At 41.5% G+C, this 24,457-nt stretch overlaps 1 protein-coding gene across 4 annotated transcripts in view; it reads left to right on the forward strand.

The window, feature by feature from the left end:
- The window catches only part of CTNNBIP1 (catenin beta interacting protein 1), a 61,342-nt gene that overhangs the window by 34,532 nt on the left and 2,353 nt on the right, over positions 1-24,457 (forward strand). The gene's annotated exons all lie outside the window — the stretch shown is intronic.

The following is a 24,457-nucleotide window of genomic DNA, read 5'->3' on the forward strand; positions in this document are numbered from 1 at the left end:
GTTGAGGTTTATTCTTAAATATAACAGTGCTTTTATGTAATTTTGTAGTTAGAGGAACGTGGGATTCCATAGTTTTCTCTGTTCTCCAAACTGTTTGGCTGTTGTACAGCTGAAAATAAAATGGGAAAAGTAGAAATAGATTTCTAACCCACACAATGAATTCCTGGTACTTGTGATGTTTTGTTTAATGTAGCTGCAAGCAGCTGTTTGATCACACTGAAGTGAGGGCTCACACAGAATAAACTGGAGTCATTTAGCATCCACTCTGTCCTTCTCATTTACCTGAATATGTGAGCAGAGTGAAATGTTTGTCAATACAGGAGTCCATTATAAGACTGTTCAGGTAACTCAGAGCCAGCAGAGTTAGGTTGAATGCTGAGCAGTATGAGAAATCTCCTTATCTGATTGGATTCCATATTGTATTTCTGTAATTCTGTGAGGCAAAACAGTCTTAAATTTAAGAGCTAGGATAGCCTATTGCACAGTATCTCTTATGCAATAGAGAGATCTGGCTATTAGTTTTGAGGGCCCAGGCAGGTAAAATGGTCCCCATGCTTCATGTCAGAGCCGTTTTAATGTATATTGCACATTATGGTTCAATAAGTTTCTAGATTACATTACACTATTTCCCTGTTTCCATAAAGAACTGTGAAACATGATGATGATGATGGAGAGGGACACATTGCAGTAAAACTTCCATATTTATTTTGATATATGCTAAACTATTTCTTGTGGTGTTTTCATTTGGTGATGCACTGTGTGTAATCTTATTTGGATGGTAAGGTTGCCTTATTTTTTTTGTTTACTCACTGAGTATGGGACTGGCTCTTGGTCTTTTGAATCTTTATCAGTTTTGGCGGGAGGGAAATTGTTTGGCACTGGTGTAGTTGTCTAATTCCAGTCCATAAATCTGTTCTGTACCTCACTGCCTCATTCTCCAGCACTTGTTTTGAAGGGTTCTGCACTGGCTCAACTAAATTCATATTATGAAATTTGGGTTTGATGGGGAAGTTGTTGATGAGCCCTGTTACCAGAAAGCCCATATTTTAATATAGAATCAGACATTTAGTATAGCTAAATCATTTAGAGAACAATTCCAAACACAACCTTCATAAACTTGGTCTTCAGTTTTAAATCTGGATGTTCATTCTTTAACACCCCCCCCCCCCCCAAAAAAAAGACCATCAGTTACTTCATGGCCTTCCTCTAAGAATAACATATACTCAATGCAGGTAATAAGCTTTCATGAGCTTCAGCTCACTTCAGCTTATGCTCAAATAAATTTGTTAGTCTCTAAGGTGCCACAAGTCCTCCTTTTCTTTTTGCGGATACAGACTAACATGGCTGCTACTCTGAAACAATGCAGGTATTGTAACTCTAGCAACTTCATACGTCTTTCAATGCATTAAACCTCTGTCGGAACAGATAACTACTGACTTCTTTGCAGCTAATCTCCTTTATACTTCCTGCTCAGTCCAAGGAATCTCTGGCCATATCCCTTCTCTCGTGGAAGTAAATTCCTCCCCATTGGTACTCACTGTGATCAAATGAGAGCCAGTTCTATCTTTGAAGACCAAATCCGCCTGACCAGTTTTCCCCTTTAACTTTTGGAAACATGACCACAGCCAGAGAAATCCACCTTTTGAGAGGAGAAAACAAAATAAAGCGAGAGATAATGGCTCGCTAGCCAGAGAGTCAGGTGGCAAATTTGAACATGATGAGGTTAAGTAAAAGTGAGTAGTATGGAGAATAGGAGTTAAGTAAATCACGAGTCCTAACCAACTCTCATTTGCTTTGAGGAACGAAGAGGGAGCTCTGATTTGTCATATTGGCATGAGTGTTGTAAAATTTATTGGTCTAGACTTTGACCATCCCAGGATTAATTTCTACAGATAAACTATTGCACTTAAGTATGTTACCACAATATTGCCCTTTGTTTCTTCTGTGGTATCATTTTAAGCGTACATGTCAGTTGTGATGGATTTGCCAGAAGTCACATCAGACATCTTTATCTCATGTCATGTTTAATGTTGCTGGAAAAAGGAAGAGTTCACTATGGCTTCAAAAATAAATTGATACAAATCCCAAAGACTCTCATGTAGGGGTGGGCAAACTTCTTGGCCCGAGGGCCACATTGGGGTTGCAAAATTGTGTGGAGGGCCAGGTAGGGAAGGCTGTGCTCCCCTCAGAATCCCCAATCCATCCAACCCCCCCTGCTCCTTGTCCCCTGACCCCCCCGCCCCCCGGGATCCCACCCCTTATCCAACCCCACCTGCTCCCTGTCCCCTGACTGCCCCGACCCCTATCCACAACCCCGACCCCTGACAGGACCCCTGGGACTCCCACGCCTTTCCAACTCCCCGTCACCTGACCCCCCCCCGCAGAATCATCGCCCCATCCAACCGCCCCCTGACAGGCCCCCCAGGACTCCCACACCTATCCAACTGCCCCGTGCTCCCTATCCCCTGACTGCCCCCCAGGATCCCCTGGCCCCATTATCATGCCCCTCAGAGCAGTATGTCTGGTAGCCATGCCCCCCAGCCGGAGCCAGACATGTTGCCGCGCTGCCCTGCAGGAGCATACAGCCCCGCTGCCCAGAGTGCCGCCCATGTGGCTGTCTGGCTGTGGGGGAGAGGGGACAGCAGGGATGGGGCCAGACTAGCCTTGCTGGTGGGGAGCTCAAGGGCCGGCCAGGACAGTCCCACGGGCTGGATTTGGCCTGTGGGCCATAGTTTGCCCACCTCTGCTCTAATGGCTTACTTAAAATCTAGTATCTTAAGGGAGGCTCCCTCTCCACTAGATGGCAGTATCTCTTGCTGAAAACTTCTATTCTAGACACACAGTGAGGTACTTAAATTGTAATTTATTCTTGAAAACTTCTTAAAGGAATTTCTTTCTTCTGTTCTCTTCCTCCTCTTTTCTTTTATGGGATCTTCCTTGTCATAGGTTTATTCAGCCTTTGCAAAGCAAAAGCAAAAAGTTTTTATTTAGGAAAAGGTATGTACGTTTTTGGGCCCACCTACAAAGATTTGGCAGCCAAGGGGAAATCCTGATCTTTTCTTCCAGCAATGGGACAGAAGAAAGGTAACTCTCAACCTGAATTGTCCTATACCATCTGTACTATCTCATTCTCCCAACAGACAGACCAGAAGGGGTTGGAATTCATGGCCCAACTTCTCCCCAGCGTATGGAGCAATGTGTTAAAGCCAACAGGAATCTTAGCATTCTAGATGATGCAATAGAACCAGAGAGACTTTTAGTGTTATACAAAGCTATTTGCATCTCTAATCTAAGCATGCTGTAGAATAATTATGTACCATACTTGGAATTTGTGAGAGCTGAACTTGCCAACAGAGGTTTCTCCTGTTTTTTCCTCCCTTTTGCCTATTTCCCTTGGAGATACCACTCTTCAAATGGTGTACAGACATTAACAAAATCACTTCACGCTTGTGAAGCAGGGAAAATAGTATCCCCATTTTAGCTGTCATGCAGTGGAGGCAGAGAGGTAAGTAATTCTCCCGAGGTCAACAGAGGATATTAAGATTAGAAGTTCTTAGGTCCTGAATGATACTTTTTTAAAAAAAAAGACAAGTTAATATCTATCCTAATATCTAATTTGTGTACAGTATAAACCAGTAATAAAAAATGGAATAAACTGTTCAACTGTACTTGTATACTGCCTTACTTGTATACTGCCTTTCATGTGACGATCTTAAAACACTTTTTGTCCTCTCAAATCAAGAAGAGCTAAGAGGACTGTGGTCAACCATTGTTGTAACAAGCATGGTTCTGGTGTGATGTGGTCAAGCCTTGCTTAATTGGAAAGGGCATTGATGCATATATCATATGTACTTTGCTGCCAGTACTGCATGCAGAACCAATACAGCTACATAATGAACTGCATTCTGTTCCGTCACCTCATACTCCACAAATTGCCAACTGAAGTCTCTTTCCTTCCAGGATCTTGGTGGTGGTGATATCAAGCAGAAAGAAAAGATCATGATACATATTATGCTGGCAGTTAAAACCTTCTTGCTTGAGCTTGTAAACTAAGCACACTTATCATTAGACATTCAGGGAGAATAAATATGGGATCCTATGGCTTAATTTTGTTCATTCTTAGACTTGTAACTATGTTAACAATAAAAGATTTTGATCAACTTCCCACACCGTTCTAATGCCAATGAAAGTGGAGGCACCCAACGACAATCCTGGAGCCTTAAATTTTCCCCTGTCAAGTGAGTATCTTTTACAGCAAACAGAGATTATGCAATGGAATTTACTCTGCAGAGCAAGAAAATCTCTCTTCAACAAATGTAATGCAGTGAGAGAGAGAACTTCATGGCCAAACCCTTTATGAAAGGGGTCCAGCCTCTGCTTGAGGATGGCTGCTCACTCCAGGATGCAAGACTATCAAGCATGCCCAAGAGGAGATCTCTCCCCATCCAAGGAAGACAGAAAAACCTTGTGAAGGATCTATGCTAAGAAGATTGGGAAGAACTGGCTTCAGATGATAACTTGTAAATTAGATTACTTCAGAAAACTCAGAAGGATGCTGAAGGAGTGGAAAGTCCAAGTGATCTTCTTAGAAGTCCTCCTTGTCCCACAAGTGAAGACAGAAGATTCTGGAAGTGAACCTTTGGCTGTGTAAATGGTGTGAAGGTAGAGGGTGTCAGTTTTATGGAATGTTAGTTGTCCTATGGGAGGAGAGGGCTGTATAGCTTGAATGTCCTTCATCTCAGTAGAAGGGGAACCAGTTTGCTAGGGCAACAGGCTGGCTAGATTAATCAGGAAGGCATTAAAACAAAAGGGATGGATGAGAAGGGGAACAAATGAGCACTCATTTAGCACAAAATCAAGATGTCAAGAACAAAATTAGGGCACCAAGGGACATGAAAAGAGGGGAGGGATAGCTCAGTGGTTTGAGCATTGACCTGCTAAACCCAGGGTTGTGAGTTCAATCCTTGAGGGGGCCATTTAGGGATCTGGGACAAAAATTGGGGATTGTTCCTGCTTTGAGCTGGGGGTTTGGACTAGATGACCTCCTGAGGTCCCTTCTAACCCTGATATTCCATGAAAAGAAGAAATTTTTTAATTGTCTATAAACCAATGCCAGGAGCTTAGGTAATAAACAAGAGGCATTGGGATTTCTCATTGAGCATAAATTTGATTTAATTGATATTACTGTAACCTGGTAGGAAGATATGCATGATGGAAATGTTTAAGTCACTGGTTCTGAACTCTTTAGGCAGGATCCAGTGGGCAAAGGGGGAATGGGAGAGGCACTCTGTCAAAAGTGTCTACCTATTTTTGAATCACTGACAAGCAAATGATCTTAAATGCTTATGGATCAGTGTGTTCTAATACATAAAGCACGAGACGTTGCAAACTTTTAACAGTGAGGGTAATTAATCATTGGAACAATTTACCAAAAGTTGTGATGGATTATCACAATGGTCCCTTTTGGTCTTAAAATGTATGTATTTTGACACAGCAGTGAGTTGGGAGTCTGTATCAGTTGTGAAATAACTGTTCTTATACAATTTTGGAGATGCTTTATTCCAGTTAATTGTAAACTAAGGTTTGTAGATGGCAGAGGTACTTAATTAGGGCTTCCTGTAGCTGCACTAGATAAAGACCGCAGAGGAGATGTCCACAATCTTGTAAGTAGGTCATACAGCCTCAGTCATGTTGCAGTTTGTGTTAGTCTGTGTTTGAAGCAGTCTGTACCCATGAAATGCTCTCCTAGGACAGCTAGCTGGGTTGCCATACGTTCACCTGAGACAAGACCACTGAGGTCTTCCTTTTGTTGTGTTCCTTGGTAGCTTTCGTAATAAGTACCTGTCAGCCCATTTGAGCAAGACTATTTTTGTGTCTGCTGGAAATCACTCTGCAACAGGGGTTCTCAAACTGGGGGTCTGGACCCATCAGGGGGTTGTGAGGTTATTATATGGGGGGTCGTGAGCTGTCAGCCTTCACCCCGAGCCCCGCCTTTCCTCCAGTATTTATAATGGTGTTAAATTAAAAACACTTGTTTATATATTATAAGCGGAGGGTGTCGCACTCAGGCTTGCTATGTGAAAGGGGTCACCAGTATAATCGTTTGAGAACCACTGCTCTACAACCAGGGTATCTAGTCTTGTACAATGTCTACTTGCAGCAACAAGACGGTACTTCAGAGGGAGTGAGTTTATCGTAAGCCCTGCTGAATACAAAACTGTTCCAGTCATAAACCTTCAATGAGCCACTATTAATAAAACCTGAAGTTTAAATTACAACCTTGATAGTCGGCAAAAGGCTTTAGGGGATTACAAGATCTGTCAGAAATAGACACTAATAATCTCTAACTGTAATCAAGAAACACCTTAAAATTCCCATAATATATGTATTTAAAAGATAGCCCCGAAGGAATAGACTCAGAATTTTTTCTGCAGTTTGCTCTTATATTCCAAGGGGAAAAAACAGATCAAAATCTGGTGCTCTTACATCGCTCACTCTGCTTTCCAAAAACTATCAATTTACAAAACTTACAAACTCCTGTTCTAGGCTTAGTCATGTACCTCATTTTACATTTGTGATTGCTGCTCCCCTGAGAGGCATCTCATAGTGTGTGCTATAAGGGTGAATTTTGCTTTCTTGACAGGCAATTGTACAAGCTTCAAGTTTAGTTTGATTCCATGTTGTATTTCTCTGTGCAAATCAGGCAATGAACTTGTTCCAGTGATCTGTGATATACCACCCTTGTTGCTCTAGCAAATGTCAAACCAAATACCATGCAACTGACAATAGTGACTTGATTGTTCATAATTTTACTGTAATAAATGCTGTGAACAAATAAAACGTGTCTGAGTATAGCAAACAGTTTTATGAAGCTAGCTGTGGGTGTGATTGAATTCTAGCAATCAGATTTGAGTTCCTCATTTCAGTCCCTGTGCTGGAGTGAGAGTCATCAAGGGCTGGCTCACCACTCTGTGCACTTTGACAAGCACCCCCACATGGCCAAAATTGGGAGATAATTTATTAGAACCAGGTGATTAACTAGTTAACAAGGGGATTTGGCTTGTCAGCTGGGGAGGGTTAAAAGGGAGACAAGATGCGAGAGGGGGAGGCTGGAAGGAAGGGCAAAGAAGCCCAGGATCGCAGATGTGAGACCTCTCTCCCCACCCTCTCATCTTGTGCCTCGGGGGTGCATTGAAGCTTGGTGATGGGACATGAAGTTGCATAAGACGTAAATAAAGGACACTGCAGTGAACTGACATAAGTGTGGGGACCACTTGCAAAGAGAATGTAGGGTGAGGGAGCAAACCCTGAGACAGTCCCCTACAAGACAAGGGTCATAGAGGAGGCTACTTCCTGCAAACTCCTCATCAAAATCTTGACTATAATTGCAGCACATCTCTCCAGGTGCCGTTTCCTTAGCACGGACCAGTGGCTATTACTGGTCAGAGTACAGGACTGAGAGTCCACACACATCTGGGTTCTAGCCTCAGCTCTACCACGGACTGCTCTGACCCTTGGGCAGGTTCCTTAAAATCATTCTGCCTATCTGTAAAATATGATAATTCTTCCTTATTTCACAGATGTGTTGGGAGGTATAACTAATGTTTGTGAAGTATTTTTGAAAGGTGCTAGAGAGAGATGAAGTACTAGTGGAAGGGATTGAACTACGGGATGAGATGCCTCTTATCAGGAAAACAAGAATGACCGTATGAAAGCGCCAGACTTCTCTACTCCCTGACTTGGTGAAAGAGACTAAACTTTTTTGAGCTTCATGTCTCCCCCTCCCCACCCCTCACCATTTACATTAATGAGAAAAAAAGACTGCAGTATTCTACAGTTAAGATACTAAATGCAGTCGTAACCGTGTTATAACCATATAATGTTGAGGCCATTAGTGTAGTGTTTTTATAAGTGTAAATTATTCCTCTTTCCCCACTCCAAAACATTTTGTTACTAAGACTCAAGGTTTTTCTTCACGGGCTCAGAAGTCCTGAAAGATCTAAGGAACTAAGCAATTTCCATCTGTTCCACACTAGTCCCGCTCCCCTCACTGCAGCAAATACTAAAGAGATTCAGACTGTAAGCTTCTTGTGTTTGAATTTGTGAATTGATGGCTTTCCACCAAATCTCCATCACTCTTCAGATGTATCTTGCACTGAAGTATTCAGCTAAACATATCCTTGTAAAAAATACAGTATTTTTGTTTTTAAATTGTGCTTGGCTACATAACTCACTGCTGTGTGGTTGAACTGGAAAACAGAAGCTATATAGCTAGAAAGTACAGTACCTGGGTTTCACTTTTAAGGCCTTGGGGACTACAGCACTGTTCCTACAGCAAGAGGAATGTCATGCTGTTTTTTAAAGAAAGCATGTCCCTTGGGGAGGACAGAGCTGAGCTGCAAACACACTGGCTGGGTTAGAGACTCTAGCTGTGTGTTAGAGTGTTAAAAATAAGCCCACAGTGTAAACTGAGGAGAAGAGATTATTGCTGTGAGATTTGGGGTAGTTATTGAGGAGGGATGGAGTTATTGGCTAGAGCATCTCTTCAACTTTTCTCTTTGAGAGAGTACTTTTCTCTTTCTATACACACATTGCTTGTCTGAGTCTAGTACTTCTATAAAGTTGCATATTACATTTTTAGGGTGCCAAACCTGAGATTTAGGGAAAGGGCTAATCGTTGAAAGGTGTTTGAGAGTAGGTGGCAGAGACAGGAGAAGAGGATGTGTAAAGGGTTTGAGCAAAAGAGAAATACTTCTTTTTCCAGTTCTGCATCCTTCAAGTAAGCTGCTTGAGATGTTTAACCCTTTAATCCCTAAAAGCTACTTAGGTGGCTTAGTTTGCTTGTGGTTGCAAAGCATTCAGGGGAAAGGGGATAGATTTGTTACTGAAAAGATACTTGAAATAGCTCATTAGATGTTCTAAAGTGTTAAATACACTTTTGTATCACTTTTTAAAACACAAGCTTCATATTTCTGACTCAACTGAATGTCTGAACAGTGTTTAGCTTCTGTTATTCGCAGGGCTGAACCACATTACACAACACATGATAGTGTATGGTTGACTCATGCTGAAGAGGTCTGTGCCAGCAGCCTAATCATATTCATGATTTATAGGGCCGGAGGAGTGTCATATTGAGTGGACTTCCTAGGAGAGCTTCCTTTCTAATGTAGACACAGCTTGTGTCTCACTATCCCAATTTACAATGCATCACTTAGGAGTCACACAGCAAAGATGAACAACTCAGGTAAACCTTGCTAAGGTGGAGTTTCCTGTGCTGAAGGACAGCTCACTTAACTACGTTCTTTGTCTGTCTTTTTGCAATCACTCCTTTGAAACTGATTCCCACTGATTAGCAGATGAACTTGCTGGAGAGTGCTGAGCTCAGTGGCTGCCTGCAGCTGTCCCTACTGTTCAGCTCCATTCACTAGTTGCTTGACCTTCAAGTAATTTTATTTGTGTTTTTAGGGCATGTTTTGCCTGCCTTTTAAAGAGCCAAATGGCTAGACTACATGAATAAATTCATATAATCAAAGCAGTGATGTTTCCATATTCAGCTGAACAAGCTGAGGTTCCAGAGTCCTGGGAAAAGATACTGTCACAGATGACTGGCCCACAAGGTGCCAAATTTCCTCTTGTCCTAAATTAGATATTGTTTCTTTAAGAAATTACTCCTTCCCACCTGCTAGTAATCTTCCAAATTAAGTGCTGCAATGGTGTTAAATCGAAGTACTATCACTGAGTGAGAACCTGCAAACTGTGCAAGATGCTGGAGATGGTACCCAACCACACATGTAGACAGGCTATTTTGTCATTCTGGTTCCATCCGTTCTCTCTCCCTGATGCTTCTATTCTTATGTGTCAGCAGTCTGAGTGAACATGACAAGCTCCTGTCTCTTTACTGATGTGGCTGGGAAAGCAGAGGCTGCCATAATAGGCACGTATCTGCAATTGCAATAACGCCTGCCAGTCACCAGGAGTATCTTTCTTTGGGTTCAGTTTTGAAACTGGGATTCTAATGCTATTGCAGCAATCTATTTGGAAAGTTAATAAGGGGGAGACCATCATTAGTCCATCTTAACATAGAATATATGCTATTTAGGGGTGGTGTTTAAATATTAGGGCTATCAGCCAATGTGTATAAGGTAACATTTTAAAAATAAAGTAATGGGGAGTGCATACACCTACCTAGGCCCTGAAAAATGTTGTTGTTAAAGGTTCTGAATGTCCAGTCTTGTTTGAGGGGGTGGTTTTGGGAGAGGAAGGATGGAACATGGAACAGGGCTCTGGAGCTTATATTTCTACCCTCAAATACAGACTCATAATACAAGTTTGTATTTGAAGGCAGGAACAAGTGCCCAAGGACTCTGAAGGGTCTTGAAGAGAGGGGTTGCATGTGCAGGAATTGGAAGGTCTAGTCTGAGTATGCACCTTTTCATTGTTTGATATACCTTAATTACTGCAAGTGTAAATGCTTGGTGAAGGATGTGCTCAATGTAAATATGGTTCAGGACCCTATTATCTGGATCCCAGGCTTTTGGCAAAGGTCCATCTTAACTTTGGAAACTTTGTGCTGTTTTTTTTTTTTTTTCATGTCAAAGAAAACGTCCCTTGTGAGAGGCAAGTTAGTTTGGGGCTGAGCCCCTGTTCACTAAGACCTCTGAGCCTTGTTGTCCTCTCACCAGATGAAAGCCCCTGCTCCGTTCTCTAGAGATACTTGTCGTGGTATGTGATCACAGGCTGCTTAGCAAACTTGTTGTGTTGTGGGTTTTATTTAGTTCTGGATAGCTGGGATCATTGGAGTGGACTTCTAAGAATGATCCCAGCTACAGGTATGGTATGAACTTTCCCTGGGAAAGTGTGCCCAAACTTTCTGCTGTCGTATTTTCATGCAGTCTAACGCTCCCTAAGCAGGTTGTGAAGGATGAAAGATTTCATGACAGGGTCCACTCCAGTTCTATTGCATATATGCTAGCTGTCCCTGTTTAGCAAGGATGTGTTCTTCTTCAAATGCTGGTCCCAATATGTACTTCACACATGGGTATGCATGTGTGCCATTAGAGTCAAGAGATTATTAACCTGTGGTGTCCTTTGGCCCACACAAGTGCAGTTGCTCTCCTCATGCTCCAGACAGAGGGTGTAAGAGATGGTGCAGGCCGATACCCCTCCAGTTCCTTTTTACCACTGCAAGGCCTAAGTTGGAATTGTCTGTGGCCAGATTTCTGCAGCTTCTTTCTTCTAGCCTGTAAGTAGATATTGTAAATAGTTTTTACATTAGCAGAAAGAAAAGGAGTACTTGTGGCACCTTCGAGACTAACAAATTTTTAGAGCATAAGCTTTCATGAGCTACAGCTCACTTCATCTTTAGCAGAGTTATTTTTTATAGTATAGTTAGTATAGCTTGTTCCCCCCTCTTTTCCCCTCCTACCTTGATGGGGAACCCCTTCTCACAGTCTGAGACTATGCTCAGTCGCAGGGTTCAAGAATTGTGTCTTGCCCTTGCTCCTTCTCTGAGTGACACCACCAATGCTGCCTCTGTGTGGGTGAGATGCATATCTCTGTGAAGTGCAGCATCTGCTGCTCATTTCCACTGCGAACATGTGAAGGCTGTGAGCATCTGTTGAGGAAACAGATCTAGTACTTGACACTTCAGTACTGCCTTCTATCCAAGGAACTTAAAGTGGTTGGCACACACACACCTCCCCCAGGAAGTAGGTCTCTGTTTCAGAGGGGTAAACCTAGGGCATAGGATGTTGAAGTGAATTTCCATAGGGGACCACGGCAGTCTGGCACAACTAGGACCTAGAAGTCCGAATTCTTCATTCCTAGATTAACTACCAGACTCAGTCTAAGGACAAATCTAAATGATTTACAAAACATGCATAGAGATGCAGTTTTACATATGTTTTTTCCTTCTTTCATTGTTGCTGCTTCCCTTTCCCTCTAGCTCCACAACTGTGGGTTGATTCTGGGGAGATCACCACCTTTTAATAGGCTTCCTCCAGTATGGGTATCTTGTGCTTACTTCTGAGCATAATTTGGGTCTGGTTCTGTCAGGTCTCTGATAAGGTCTTGCTGATGAACAAGGTCTGCCCCCTGCACCTCGGTGCCTTACCATGCTTTTACTATTGTTTGTGGTGTTGTAGCTGTGCTGGTCCCAGAATATTGCAGAGGCAATAATACCTGTTGTTGGACCCACTTCGTTGTGAAAAGAGACAAGCTTTTGAGCTTACACAGAGCTCTTCTTCAGGTCTGGACTAGAAAAAGCTCTGAAAGCTTGAAAGCTTGTCTCTTTCCATAACAGAAGTTGGTCCAGTAAAAGATATTACCTCATTTGCCTTGTCTCCCTGTTTTGACAGCTCATGCAGGGCCTCAGGCCTGCATTACGCCATAAACTCCATTAAACCCAGTGGCAGAATACGTAGACAGAGTTGAATGAAACTGAAATGAGAACTGTGTGGGATTGAACAGTATTTTGCCACTTACAGTTACTTTAAAACATGGATCTCAAAGTGCTTATAAATGCTCATTAAGCCTCAAACCCCTCTGAGTTCTTCCCATATTACAGACTGAGAAACTGAGGCAGAGAGGTTAAGGCCATATAGCAGTTTTTGGAATCGAAACCTAGGCTTTGAAGAGTCCTCTGAGTCCATTTGAATCATTACTGAAGGCAATAAACTATGAAGTTCTATATGAATGTCAAACCAGCATATGAAATGCAGCAGCCAGAGGGCACAATTGTGTGTTGGAGTTGACTCGGCCTGAGGCTGTCTAGAAACCTGAACCCATTGTGAGAAACAGTCAGTTTCAAAGTAAGGTGGGATAGTTGCGGGGTTTAAGTTCAGCCACAGGTGTCCAGAGCAGAGCTCCAGTAAATATTTTCAAACTTGTGGTAGCCCCGGCACACCCTGCCAGGCTGAAGCCCCAAGCCCCAGCACCCCCTGTTCCCTATGGGGCTGAAGCTCTGAGATCCCTGCCCTGCAGCTGAAGCCTGGAGCCCCTAATGGGGGTGGGGCATCGGGGGCTCCAAGAAATACTCTGAGAATTTAAGCCCTGGATAGTTGTGTGCTCATGGCCGAACATGGACATACAACTTCAGATTTCACAGCCTGTCAGATAAGTTATTCATGGCTACTGCAGTTTGGACAAACAGTGGCTCTCTGTAATAATGTATCTCCTCCTCCCTTAGACACACAATTTATTAGATTTCATAGTTGGGAGCACTGGAATACAGCTGAGGCTTGCTTCTGTTGCAGGATGGGAATGTTCTGTTTTGTTTTCACCCTCCGGGCCTGCTACCTGTGAATCAGTATTACATGTCTGTAAATTTCTTTGTGCTATATGTTATGTTTCTGGGTGTCATGTGGTGCCTTCTGCTTACTCAGCCATCCACCTGGCTGCTCTGGGGGGTGTTACCTGTTTTTTGATGGATTCTTGTTATGTTTAAATACAGTTGCTTGAGGCTCTTGCAAACAGTGGTTTGGATGCAACTACCACATGAATACCTCACCCCCTGAATCAAAAAGGGATGGGAGGAGGAAATAAAGCTGTTAAAGTTTATGTAAAAAATCCAGTGTTGATTAACTTTATCAAAAACTGTACTGCAAGGGTGAGAGCAATAGGGACGGCATATGCACTACCATGCTGGAAAAACACCTCATGATAAGATGAGATCCATGGAAGGACCTTGAAGGCTGCCTCTTCTCACTCTTCCTTTCCCCTCCCCTCCCCCCCCCCCCCCCCCAAAACACCCCTCAGCTCCTCATTCCAGCTCTGCAACAGGCTTCCTGTGTGACTTTGATAGTCATTTATTCTCTCTGCTTCACTTTCCTAGGTGTTGAAAATGGGGACAGTTTCATTTTGTAAAGTTCCTTTTACAAATGTATAACCAAAGAATATTACAATTGGTAACTTACACAAATGTGATTTTTTTTCATGCGCACAAACTGCACTTTACAAAAATGTAACTTAAAATAATAGGATAAGATTTAGTCAGCATAAAATTTTTAAACCTTATTTTAAAGGGAAAGTGGGTAAACAAATGAAACAGGAGTTAGAATTACATGGGTAGGGGACTGGTATTTACAATTATTGTAGATTATTAGCACTGTAGGAAACAGCTAGATTGGAAAGATCCCAAATTATAGCAGGTGCATGAAAACATTTTCAAGCTTAAATTTAATTTGCAGATAAAAAGGGACAGATATTGAAAGTGCTCAATGAGCCACATACAACTGATCCAGTTGCAGCTAGAACTGGAAAACTGCAATATAATACAAAAGATGCTCCTACATCTAATTACAAAGAGTAAATCAGTCAAATTATATAGAATGTATTAATATAAAAAAGGCAGCCACACTCTTGATGGCTAATGTAATAATAAAACCTGTATGTACTTACTGTGTTTCATCCAAGGATCTCAAAGAATTTTACAAAGGTGGTTATTTTGTTTATTTTACAGTTAAGGAAACAGAAGTTGAGTGACTTGGCCAATAGATAAGTCAATGGAATCCAGATTTTTTTGACTTAAAGGCCCCTGCTGTTGTCACTATACATACTGCCTCTTCAGGTCAGGCCACAAGAAATGCAGCTTTAATGAAATTAATAGCAATTGAGGATTTTCAGCATGGTTATAAAGTGGTGGTTGTTTTTTTCAAAATAGAACTTACCTTATGACTTTCTTAATGTTCAATTTTTGTTTGTATGTTCCCATATATTCCAGTGATGAGGTGCATTTCCTGTGCCCCAATCTGTTTCCAAGTAGGAGGTTCAAGTAAATGGCAGGGTAACACACAAGCTACTAGAGCAAGAGAGACCTGCACAATTCACTGGGTGGGGCTGCTGAAACCATGATGTGTATTTCCCAAAACTGTCTTGAATATTTATTTTTACTGAAGCTGTTTAGAACAGGAGCTAGTAAGCTGTGAACATACTATTCAGAGAGCTGATTTGACTGAGAAAGCCAATGTGAACTGCAAAACTCCCGGCATCTGCTGTGTGGTTAGAGATATTTATTGCTCCTGTCGTGCTTTGCATACTGCTCTATGCTAGTCACAGTGAGCAGTGCAATGGAACAGCATAAAAGTTAGGACTGTTGGGTTGTAGAGAGAAATCAGCAGAGGGACTTAAAATTGCTGGTGGATTATCTTGAAATAAGTCTCTCTACTTATATAAAACCCACCACAAGAATTTTTTAAATTTTCAAAAGAGAAGAAATAAAGAAAACAATCAAGAACTGTTAGCCAACCTAGCTTGTCTGCTGTGCTGGGTGTGATATCATCTGTGATATTACTGTTGCTAGGAGACCTTGCTTGCTCTGGAACTACATAGCAAAGGCATCTTTAGTTTAAAGGGGGATGTATATTCAGGGAATAGGAAAGTTGGGGCAGATACCAAGACATGGGATGCCAAGATCAAGCAATGTCCTGCCCATTCTGTTTAACTGTTTCAATGATGCACCAACTATCAGGAGCTCTCTGCATTTAAATTTCTCATATTATGCTTATTAGAATCCTTACTAGTCAATACCTATTTAATATGGAGGGTAATAGTTGAAAGATGCACCTCTTTATTTTTAAAAAGGAAAACACAAACATGCCAAAATGGCTCCTTAGCCCTTGGTTTTAATTCCCTTCTTGGATATATAACTTAAACAAATTGCCCTAGAGTATAAGAATTACTGAACATAAATATCATAAGTAGTGCTTTTGTTTTTTGAATTACATTAGCAGGAGGAATTGTGGTCTAGAGGTTTAAGCATGAACATGGGAGTCTGGACTCCCAGGTTCTGTACCAGGCTTTGCTATTGACTGTGTGTGGTCTTGGGTAATTCCATTTGTACCTCAGTTTCCCCAGTTATAAAATGGCGATAAAATGTACTGTGCAAGCCTCCAATAAAACTAGTACAGGACAAACTGTATTTTAAAGAAGTCTTAATAAACTTGGTTGTCATCCTGTCTTTGTGTTTTCTTTCCTTACCCTTTTCCAGCTCTCTGAACAGAATTTTGTCTTAAAGCAGTTAGCCTCTCTTGTTCTTCATTGTCTATTCATTAAACAGTTAGCACAGAGACCAGCTGATTCAGCTTCAATTGAGATGTAAGAGGTTTTTTTTACCAGCCAAGCCGAGCTGAGGTATCTCAAGGGTGAGAGAGTGGGACCCTTGTTCAGCATAACACAGCTATTAAAAAAAATAAAAAAATGCCACGGTACAGAAGCTGTAATATACAACTTCTGTCCCCAGTTCAGCATCCCTAAGCTGCTGTGGATAGACTCACAGCAATATGACACCTCATTTTATGTTGTGTCAATTATGTTTTGCTACAATGGGTACTGAACTTGGAGCTGGTCCATATCAACTGAATGACCAGTTTTGATATGGGGCTAGGAGGACTGTCTTATTTGGTACCCTATGTCAAATACTGTAGTTTCTCTCATATAAATGCAGCCTGAATGTATGGCTGTATTTTCATTCCACAACCTCAGCTGCTGTTTGTCAGTGCCACTTGCATCTTCTGTTGCTTTGCTTTGCTTCTCTGTGTAAATCCTTCAGAAGTTATTCTCCTAACTTCAAATACCTTGGGAAGCAACAGAGCAACTTTTTGGTTGGTTTTTGGTTTGGTTGGGAGTGGTAGCTATGTTGCCTTCTAAGACCAAAATAAAGAATGAATTAAACCAGCTTATTCGAAGGTAAAATTTTGGCTGAGAATTAATTTACAAAGCACAGTAGTCATCCTTTCCCTCCCAACCGATGTATCAGCCTCTAAAATTGCCCAAGTTACAAACTTGAGATCCACACCCGCACCTTCTCAAAGTTCAGGATAACAATATTAAAGAATATTAAACTATCCTGAGAATGGGAAGCAAGTAAGAGGCTGATATGACTGCATCAGCAGCTCTTTAATGAGCTGAAAATCAAAAGAAGCTACAAATAGTGGAAACATGGACAGTTTGCTACAGCTGAGTACAAAAGAATAGCACAAGCATAAAGGGACAAAATCATAGGAATATAGGGCTGGAAGGGAGCTCGAGAGATCATTTGGTCTAGCTCCCTGGGGTGAGGCAGGATCAGGAATATGTAGAGCATCCTTGTTCATCTAACCTGTTCTTAAAAACCTCCAATTAATGGGGACTCCACAGCCTCCCTTGGAAAACTTTTCTAACTAGAAGGATAATTGAAGTTTTTCTTAATATCTAACCTAACTCTCCCTTGCTGTAGATTGTCTATTCTTGTCCTACCACTGGTGAACATGGAGAACAATTGATCCCCGTCGTCTTCATAACAGCCCTTAATGTATTTGAAGACTGTTGTCGGGTCCCTGCTCAGTCATCTTTTCTCATGACTAAGCATGACCATAGGTCAGGTTTTCTGCACCTTTTTTCACTTTTGTTGGTCTCTAGCCTCTTTCCAATTTGTCCACATCTTTCAGAAAGTGTGGCACCCAGAACTGGACATAATATTGAAGCTGAAGTCTCACAAGGGCTGAGTAGAGTGAGACAATTACTTGTTCTGTTGTATAATGACACTCCTATTAATACACCCCAGCCTTAAATTAGCCTTTTTCACAACTCCATGACATCGTTGGCTTCATTCACTTTGTGATCCACTATAACTGCTAGATCCTTTGCCTAGCCTTGAGGGAGGGGCCAACACTTTTAGCATTTCCTTGTCCTTGTTTAGATCCGCAGTAGTTGGGATCCAGTAGACTCAGTTCACTGGTTATAAATACCATCTCACTAAAATAACTCAGAAGATCGAGAGCAGAAATGCTCTCCCGAACAAATGGGTAGGGTCCACCTGGGGAACTAATGCATAAACACTTCATAGTTCGGGGCTCACTCTCTGCTACTCAGTTGGCAAATACTGTGTCTCAGTTTGGTTAACCCTTCCCCACACTAGACTAGTAGACACATAGATTAATCATACCATGAGAATTACAGGCAACATTGAAGCCAACAAAGCTTGCATGGTTACCAGTCTTAGCCAGTATTCCTCCACCTAACATCCAGTGGTCAGAATGCAACCAACAAACTGATTACCAAGGTACAGCAAATCCCACACTTGCCACTGTTCAAGGATGTATGGGATCCACCTCACCACAAACTGCCTAACAGAAAGCCTACCTGGACAGTGCTACACACTTTCCATCCAGCTGACGACATCACTCCTTCACTGTGGCAGACACAATGGGAGACCTCTGGCATTACCAGGAACTCTTACATCACCATCAGGCTGGATGAACAGCTACCTGGTTTTGGGATTCCACACCACCTTTGGAGCCCACTTAGCAGGTTCATAGATTCATAGATACTAAGGTCAGAAGGGACCACTATGATCATCTAGTCCAACCTCTTGCACAATGCAGGCCACAGAATCTCTCACCCCCCCCCCCACTCCTGTGAAAAACCTCTCACGTATGTCTGAGCTGTTGAAGTCCTCAAATCGTGGTTTAAAGACTTTGAGGAGCAGAGAATCCTCGAGCAAGTGACCCGTGCCCCATGCTACAGAGCAAGGCGAGAAACCTCCAGGGCCTCTTCAGAAGTAGCATGGTTAGCTGTGCTAAGGTCAGCTATTCTTGGAGCATTCAGGACAACCCTGTGCTGCTGTGGAGGATGTTGCAGACATGCTGGATGATTGCATTTTTCACGTTGGGCTCCCCAGAGGTCTTCTCAAGCTGAACACTGATTCAGAGGCCATTGATTGGCTCAAGACAATTCAGATTGTTTTTTTTAAACCTTGCCTTGCTTGTTTTACTCGTATGCAATTGCTATGTATATACTGCCTAGCCAGTTATAGCCTATTTTGTATTTGTGCATTTGATTTTTTTCCTTCCTAAGTGCCTTACTAAAATCCTCTAGGTGCTTACAAACTGATTTTTTAGTAATTTAAACAGGGGAACAAAAAGGACCCGGGAAAGTATATACCATTCAGTCTGATACCTGGAGGGATACTGGAACAATTATTAAACAATCAGTTTGTAAACACCTATAGGATAATGGCATTATAAGTAGTAGTCAACATGGATTTGTTAAGAACAAATCATGCCAAACTAACCTAATTTCCTTATTTGGCAAGTTTTCTGGCCTAGTGAATGGGGGGAAGCAGTAGATATGATATAGCTTGATTTCAATAAGGCTACACATTCCCCTATTACATCCTCATAAGCAAACTAGAGAAATGTGTTCTAGATTAAATGGATCCACAACTGGTTGAAAAACTATAGTCAGAGTAGGTATCAGTGATTCAATATTAAACTGGGAGGGTGTGTGTTAGTGGGATCCCATAGGGCTCTATCCAGGGTCCAGTACTATTTGCTATTTTCATTAATGATTTGGATAATGAAATGGAGAGTATGCTTATAAAATTTGTAGATGACACCAAGATGGGGGTTTGCAAGCACTTTGGAAGATAGGATTAGAGTCCAAAAGGATCTTGACAAATTAGAGAATCGTTCTGAAATCAACAAGATGAAATTTCAGTAAAGATAAGTGCAAACATTCTTATGTTCTTAAGTACTACACTTAAGAAGTTGTATTACAACTACGAAATGGGGAATAACTGGCTAGGTGGTAGTACTGCTGAAAAGGATCTGGGGGTCATAGTGGATCACAAATTGAATATGAGCCAGCAATGTGGTGCAGTTGAGAAAAAGTCTAATATTATTCTGTGGTGTGTTAACAGGAGTGTTGTATGTAAGACAAAAGAGGTAATTGTTTCACTTGGCTCAGCACTGATGGGGCCTCAGCTGAAGTATTATGTTCTGTTTTGAGCACTATAATTTTTCCACGTCTTTCTGAAAGTGGAGAGAATCCAGAGGAGAGCAATGATAAAATGTTTAGAAAACCTGACCTATGAGGAATGATTAAAAAAACTGGTCGTGTTTAGTTTTGAGTAAAGAAGACTGAGTGAGATCCTGAATAACAGTCTACAAATACATAAGGACTATTTTAAAGAGAACAGTGATCAGTTGTTCTCTATGTCTACTGGCGGTAGGAAAAGAAATAAAGGCCTTAATCTGCAGCAAGGGAGATTTAAGTTGGATGTTCGGGAAAAACCTTCTAGCTATAAGGATAGTTAACTCCTGGAATAAGGTTCCAAGAAGGCTGTGGAATCCCTGTCCTTGGAGGTTTTTAAGAACAGGTTAGATAAACACCTGTCAGGGATGGTCTAGGTATACTTGGTTCTGCCTCACCATAAGGGCATAAACTAAATGGCCCCTTCAAGGCCCTTCCAGCCCTATATTTCTACGATTTTATTATAAGATTCTGGTATTGGGTTGTGTTATGTATGGAGGCTGCCCATGCACCTCTAATCCAAACTTCCCTAATATTTAATTTCACAAAGGGAACTACATAAAAATGAGGAGTTTAGTTAAACAGAAATTAAAAGGTACAGCACCAAAAGCAAAATTCCTGCAAGCTGCATGGAAACTTTAAGATGCCATAATAGAGGCTCATCTTAAATGAATACCCCAATTTAAAAAACATAGTAAGAGAACCAAAAAAGAAACACCATGGCTAAACAACAAAGTAAAAGAAGCAGTGAGAGGCAAAAAGGCATCCTTTAAAAAGTGGAAGTTAAATCCTAGTGCGGAAAATAGAAAGGAGCATAAAGTGTGGCAAATGAAATGTAAAAATATAATTAGGAAGGCCAAAAAGAATTTGAACAGCTAGCCAAAGACTCAAAAAGTAATAGCAAAATTTTTTTAAGTACATCAGAAGCAGGAAGCCTGCTAAACAACCAGTGGAGCCACTGGACGTTCGAGATACTAAAGGAGACTCAAGGACGATAAGGCCATTGCAGAGAAACTAAATGAATTCTTTGCATCAGTCTTCACAGTTGAGGATGTGAGGGAGATTCCCAAACCTGAGCCATTCTTTTTAGGTGACAAATCTGAGTAACTGTCCCAGATTGAGGTGATGTTAGAGGAGGTTTTGGAACTATAACAGGGTTCAAAAAAGAACTAGATAAATTCATGGAGGATAGGTCCATCAATGGCTATTGGGCAGAAGCTGGGAATGGGCAATGGGATGGATCACTTGATGATTACCTGTTCTGTTCATTTCTTCTGGGGCACCTGGCACTGGCCATTGTCAGAAGACAGGATGCTGGGCTAGATGGGCCTTTGGTCTGACCCAGTATGGCCGTTCTTATTTTGTGGTCTTCTGATATAGCATTTTGGTTCACATTCATCTCTAGTAAGAACACTGAAGAGCTGCCTCTCTGAGTCTTCTTTAAGTTAGGGAGGGGAGTGAGAACAATCAGTGAGAAGATTGCACTCAAAGCTTCCTCCTTTGCAGTCTAGTCCTTTAGTTAGAAGCTTCAAAGGAAACCTAAATAAAGGAAATAATTAGCTCATTCAGGCCTAATTAGTTCATGAAGGAAAAAAATACTGTGCCTGTAATCTGTTACACTTAAATGGCAAGGATCAGTTTAATGGTTGGTCAAATATCAGAAATTGTGTGGGTAGTAGCTGTTAGAGTATGTTCTTTAGAAAAAACAAAGTTTGTGATTTTGATAGTTGGCACTATGGGATCCTGAGATGAAAGTAGCATTTGCTTTTATTTGAGTCTCTGGGGGCTGGAAGTTCTGAAACAGATTAAAAATATTGCACAGTTAACCCCTAGATCGCTTTTTTTATGGCCTTATCTAAAGAGATTTATTTATAGCACTGCCGTATGACCAGTTCACATACTCTCATTTCCCCAACATTCTGAAGACATTTAACTTTACATGTCACCTTGTGCTCGTCTCTGAATATTTGAGTCCAGAGAGCAGATTGGTTTGTGGATGGCCCAAGAGGAACTGTCATTTGAAGAATGAAAATAATTTAAAATGGAATGTTTTCCATGGGACTGGATAGCTCCTGTGGGTAATAGTTAACTATAGATTCTTTTGCCTGTAAATCACAAGTTCAAATCCCACCCAAGTCAGTAGTGAATGAGGCTATTCATAGTTTATGTGAAATGAGCTAGGTAGGTCTCAGTTCAGTTCTCCCCTCATGTTAGGCATGAGTTAGGTGATCATCCACAACTGACGGCCTCGGCCAAGGATTGAATAGGTCATGGAGACCAAACCTTGCAGGTGGCTCCTTCAGGTCTTGGTTGAGGCATTTTGGAAGCGCAGTGTGAGGACCTTGTACCGCATGGCAAGCCTATTTTGTGGGTTAATAGAGGCCTTCGGTTTCAAAAAGAGTGCTCTGTGTACTGTTAGGGGTGTAACAAAAATATTTGTCTCTTAATATACTTAGGGATGTTCACAGATCAGTGATGTCCAGTGCTATCTAACTCTACAAAATTAAGAGGAAAGCTAAACGTGGCTCACAACTTACATTCCGTAGAAGGTAGCAAAGTTTGCAGAGGATACAAAATTACTCAAGGTAGTTAAATCCAGAGCTGACTTGGAAGAGTTATGAAGGAATCTCACAAAACTGGGCAACAAAATGGCAGATGAAATTCAATGTCGATAATGCAAAGTAGTGCACATTGGAAAACATTACCCCAACCATACATGTAAAATGATGGGGTCTAAATTAGCTGTTACCACTCCAGAAAGAGATCTTGGCGGCGTCATGGATAGTTTTCTGAAAACATCTGCTCAATGTGCAGCAGCACTCAAAAAAGCTAGCAGCATGTTAAGAACCATGAGGAAAGAGATAATAAGGCAGAAAAATTCATAATGCCGCTATATAAATCCATGGTATGCACACACCTTGAATGCTACGTGCAGTTCTGGTCACCACATCTCAAAAAAGATATATTAGAACTGGAAAAATGCAACTAAAATGATGAGGGGTATGGAACAGCTTCTGTAAGAGGAGAGATTAGAAAAGACTGAGACTGTTCATCTTAGGAAAGAGAAGACTGAGGGAGAATATGATAGAAGTCTGTAAAATCATGACTGGGGTGGAGAAAGTGAATAAGGAAGTGTTATTTATCCCTTCACATAACACAAGAACAAAGAGTCACCTAATGAAATTAATTGACAGCAGGTTTAAAACAAACACAATGAAGCACTACTTCACACAACCTACAGTGAACCTCTGGAACTCATTGTCAGGGGATGTTGTGAAGGCCAAAAGTATAACTGGGTTCAAAAAAGAAATAGGTAAGTTCATGGACAATGGCTGTTAGCCAAGATGGTCAGGAATGCAACCCCATGGTCTGAGTGTCTCTAAACCTCTGACTTCCATAAACTGGGACTTGACAACAGGGGCTGCTGGATCACTCGATAATTGATGTGTTCTGTTCATTCCCTCTGAAGCAACTGGCATCTGCCACTGTCGGAAGACAGGATCCTGGGCTAAATAGACCATTGGTCTGACCCAGTATGACCATTTTTATGTTCCTCAGTTATACACCTTACCAGGTGAGAATCTAATGTGTCTTGAGTTTTGGAGCAAGTCTGTTTGGCAACACTTGGGCTTGTGAGCCAGTGGATGCACATATATGATACATATCCCCCACTGTTTCTGCTAATATAAACAACTTCTCAGTGAAAGGACATAAGATATTGACAACTATAACTGCGCTTATCAGCCGCACCATATAGCAAAACTGAATTTGCTCAGCTGACTAGCATTAATATCCACAACCAGCCAGAGTGAAGTGAGAGAAAAGCGGTCTTCAGAAATAAGTTTGAGAGAACGTCAGGATGGTGTCTGGGACTATCTCTAAAATAAACAAGGAGTGGTTTACGTGAATGCCGGGGGGGAGGGGGTGAAAAACAATAGATCTGGGTTCTGCTCTGTTCTATGACACATTTGGGAGGTTTTGGTACATGAGACTCTAAGCAAGCTATTGAACCTCCGTGCTTCAGTTTCTCTATCTTTAAAATGAGAAGAATAATTACCTTCCTTACACATGTTGAGGCCGAATTAATGTTGAGAAAGCACTCTGATTCCCTTGAATGGAAGGTGCCGTACATGCTCACATTATAACCACGGACAATGAAAAGCCTCTCAACAGGCCTAACAAAATAGTGTAGTCCTAGTGTGAAGGAAATTCCTGTTAAGAATAATGAAGGCAGGCTGCAAAGAGTAACCAAAATATCCCGTTAAAGGAGAAAACGATACATAGGGCAGCAACTCCCAAAAATCTTTTTATTGAACAGCCCCTTTCTTCATGCTCTAGGATAGTTCAGCAAGGTCCTTTTGCAGTGCAGGGATCTGAAGGATGATGAGACCAGCAAAGAATTTGCAAATTCCAGTGCTTCCAACTCTTGCAATATTTGGTGGGTTTTTTTAAAAGTTCCAGCTCCTGGAGGTATGTGAAAACTGGAGACCGTCTGCAGTCATTTTTTTTAAAAAATGAACAAAAATTCTAATCCTTGCGATTGCAGAGAAAAGCTTGAAAACATGAAGCCTAAATCTTCCAACACCAGAAGGCAAATAGGAACCTAAAATGTATTATTTTTAAAATCCTCATGACTTTTTTGGGATCCTGACTCATGACTTTTGAATTT

This window comes from Lepidochelys olivacea (assembly GCF_965140295.1).
Source record: "Lepidochelys olivacea isolate rLepOli2 genome assembly, chromosome: 18".
NCBI lineage: Eukaryota > Metazoa > Chordata > Testudines > Cheloniidae > Lepidochelys > Lepidochelys olivacea.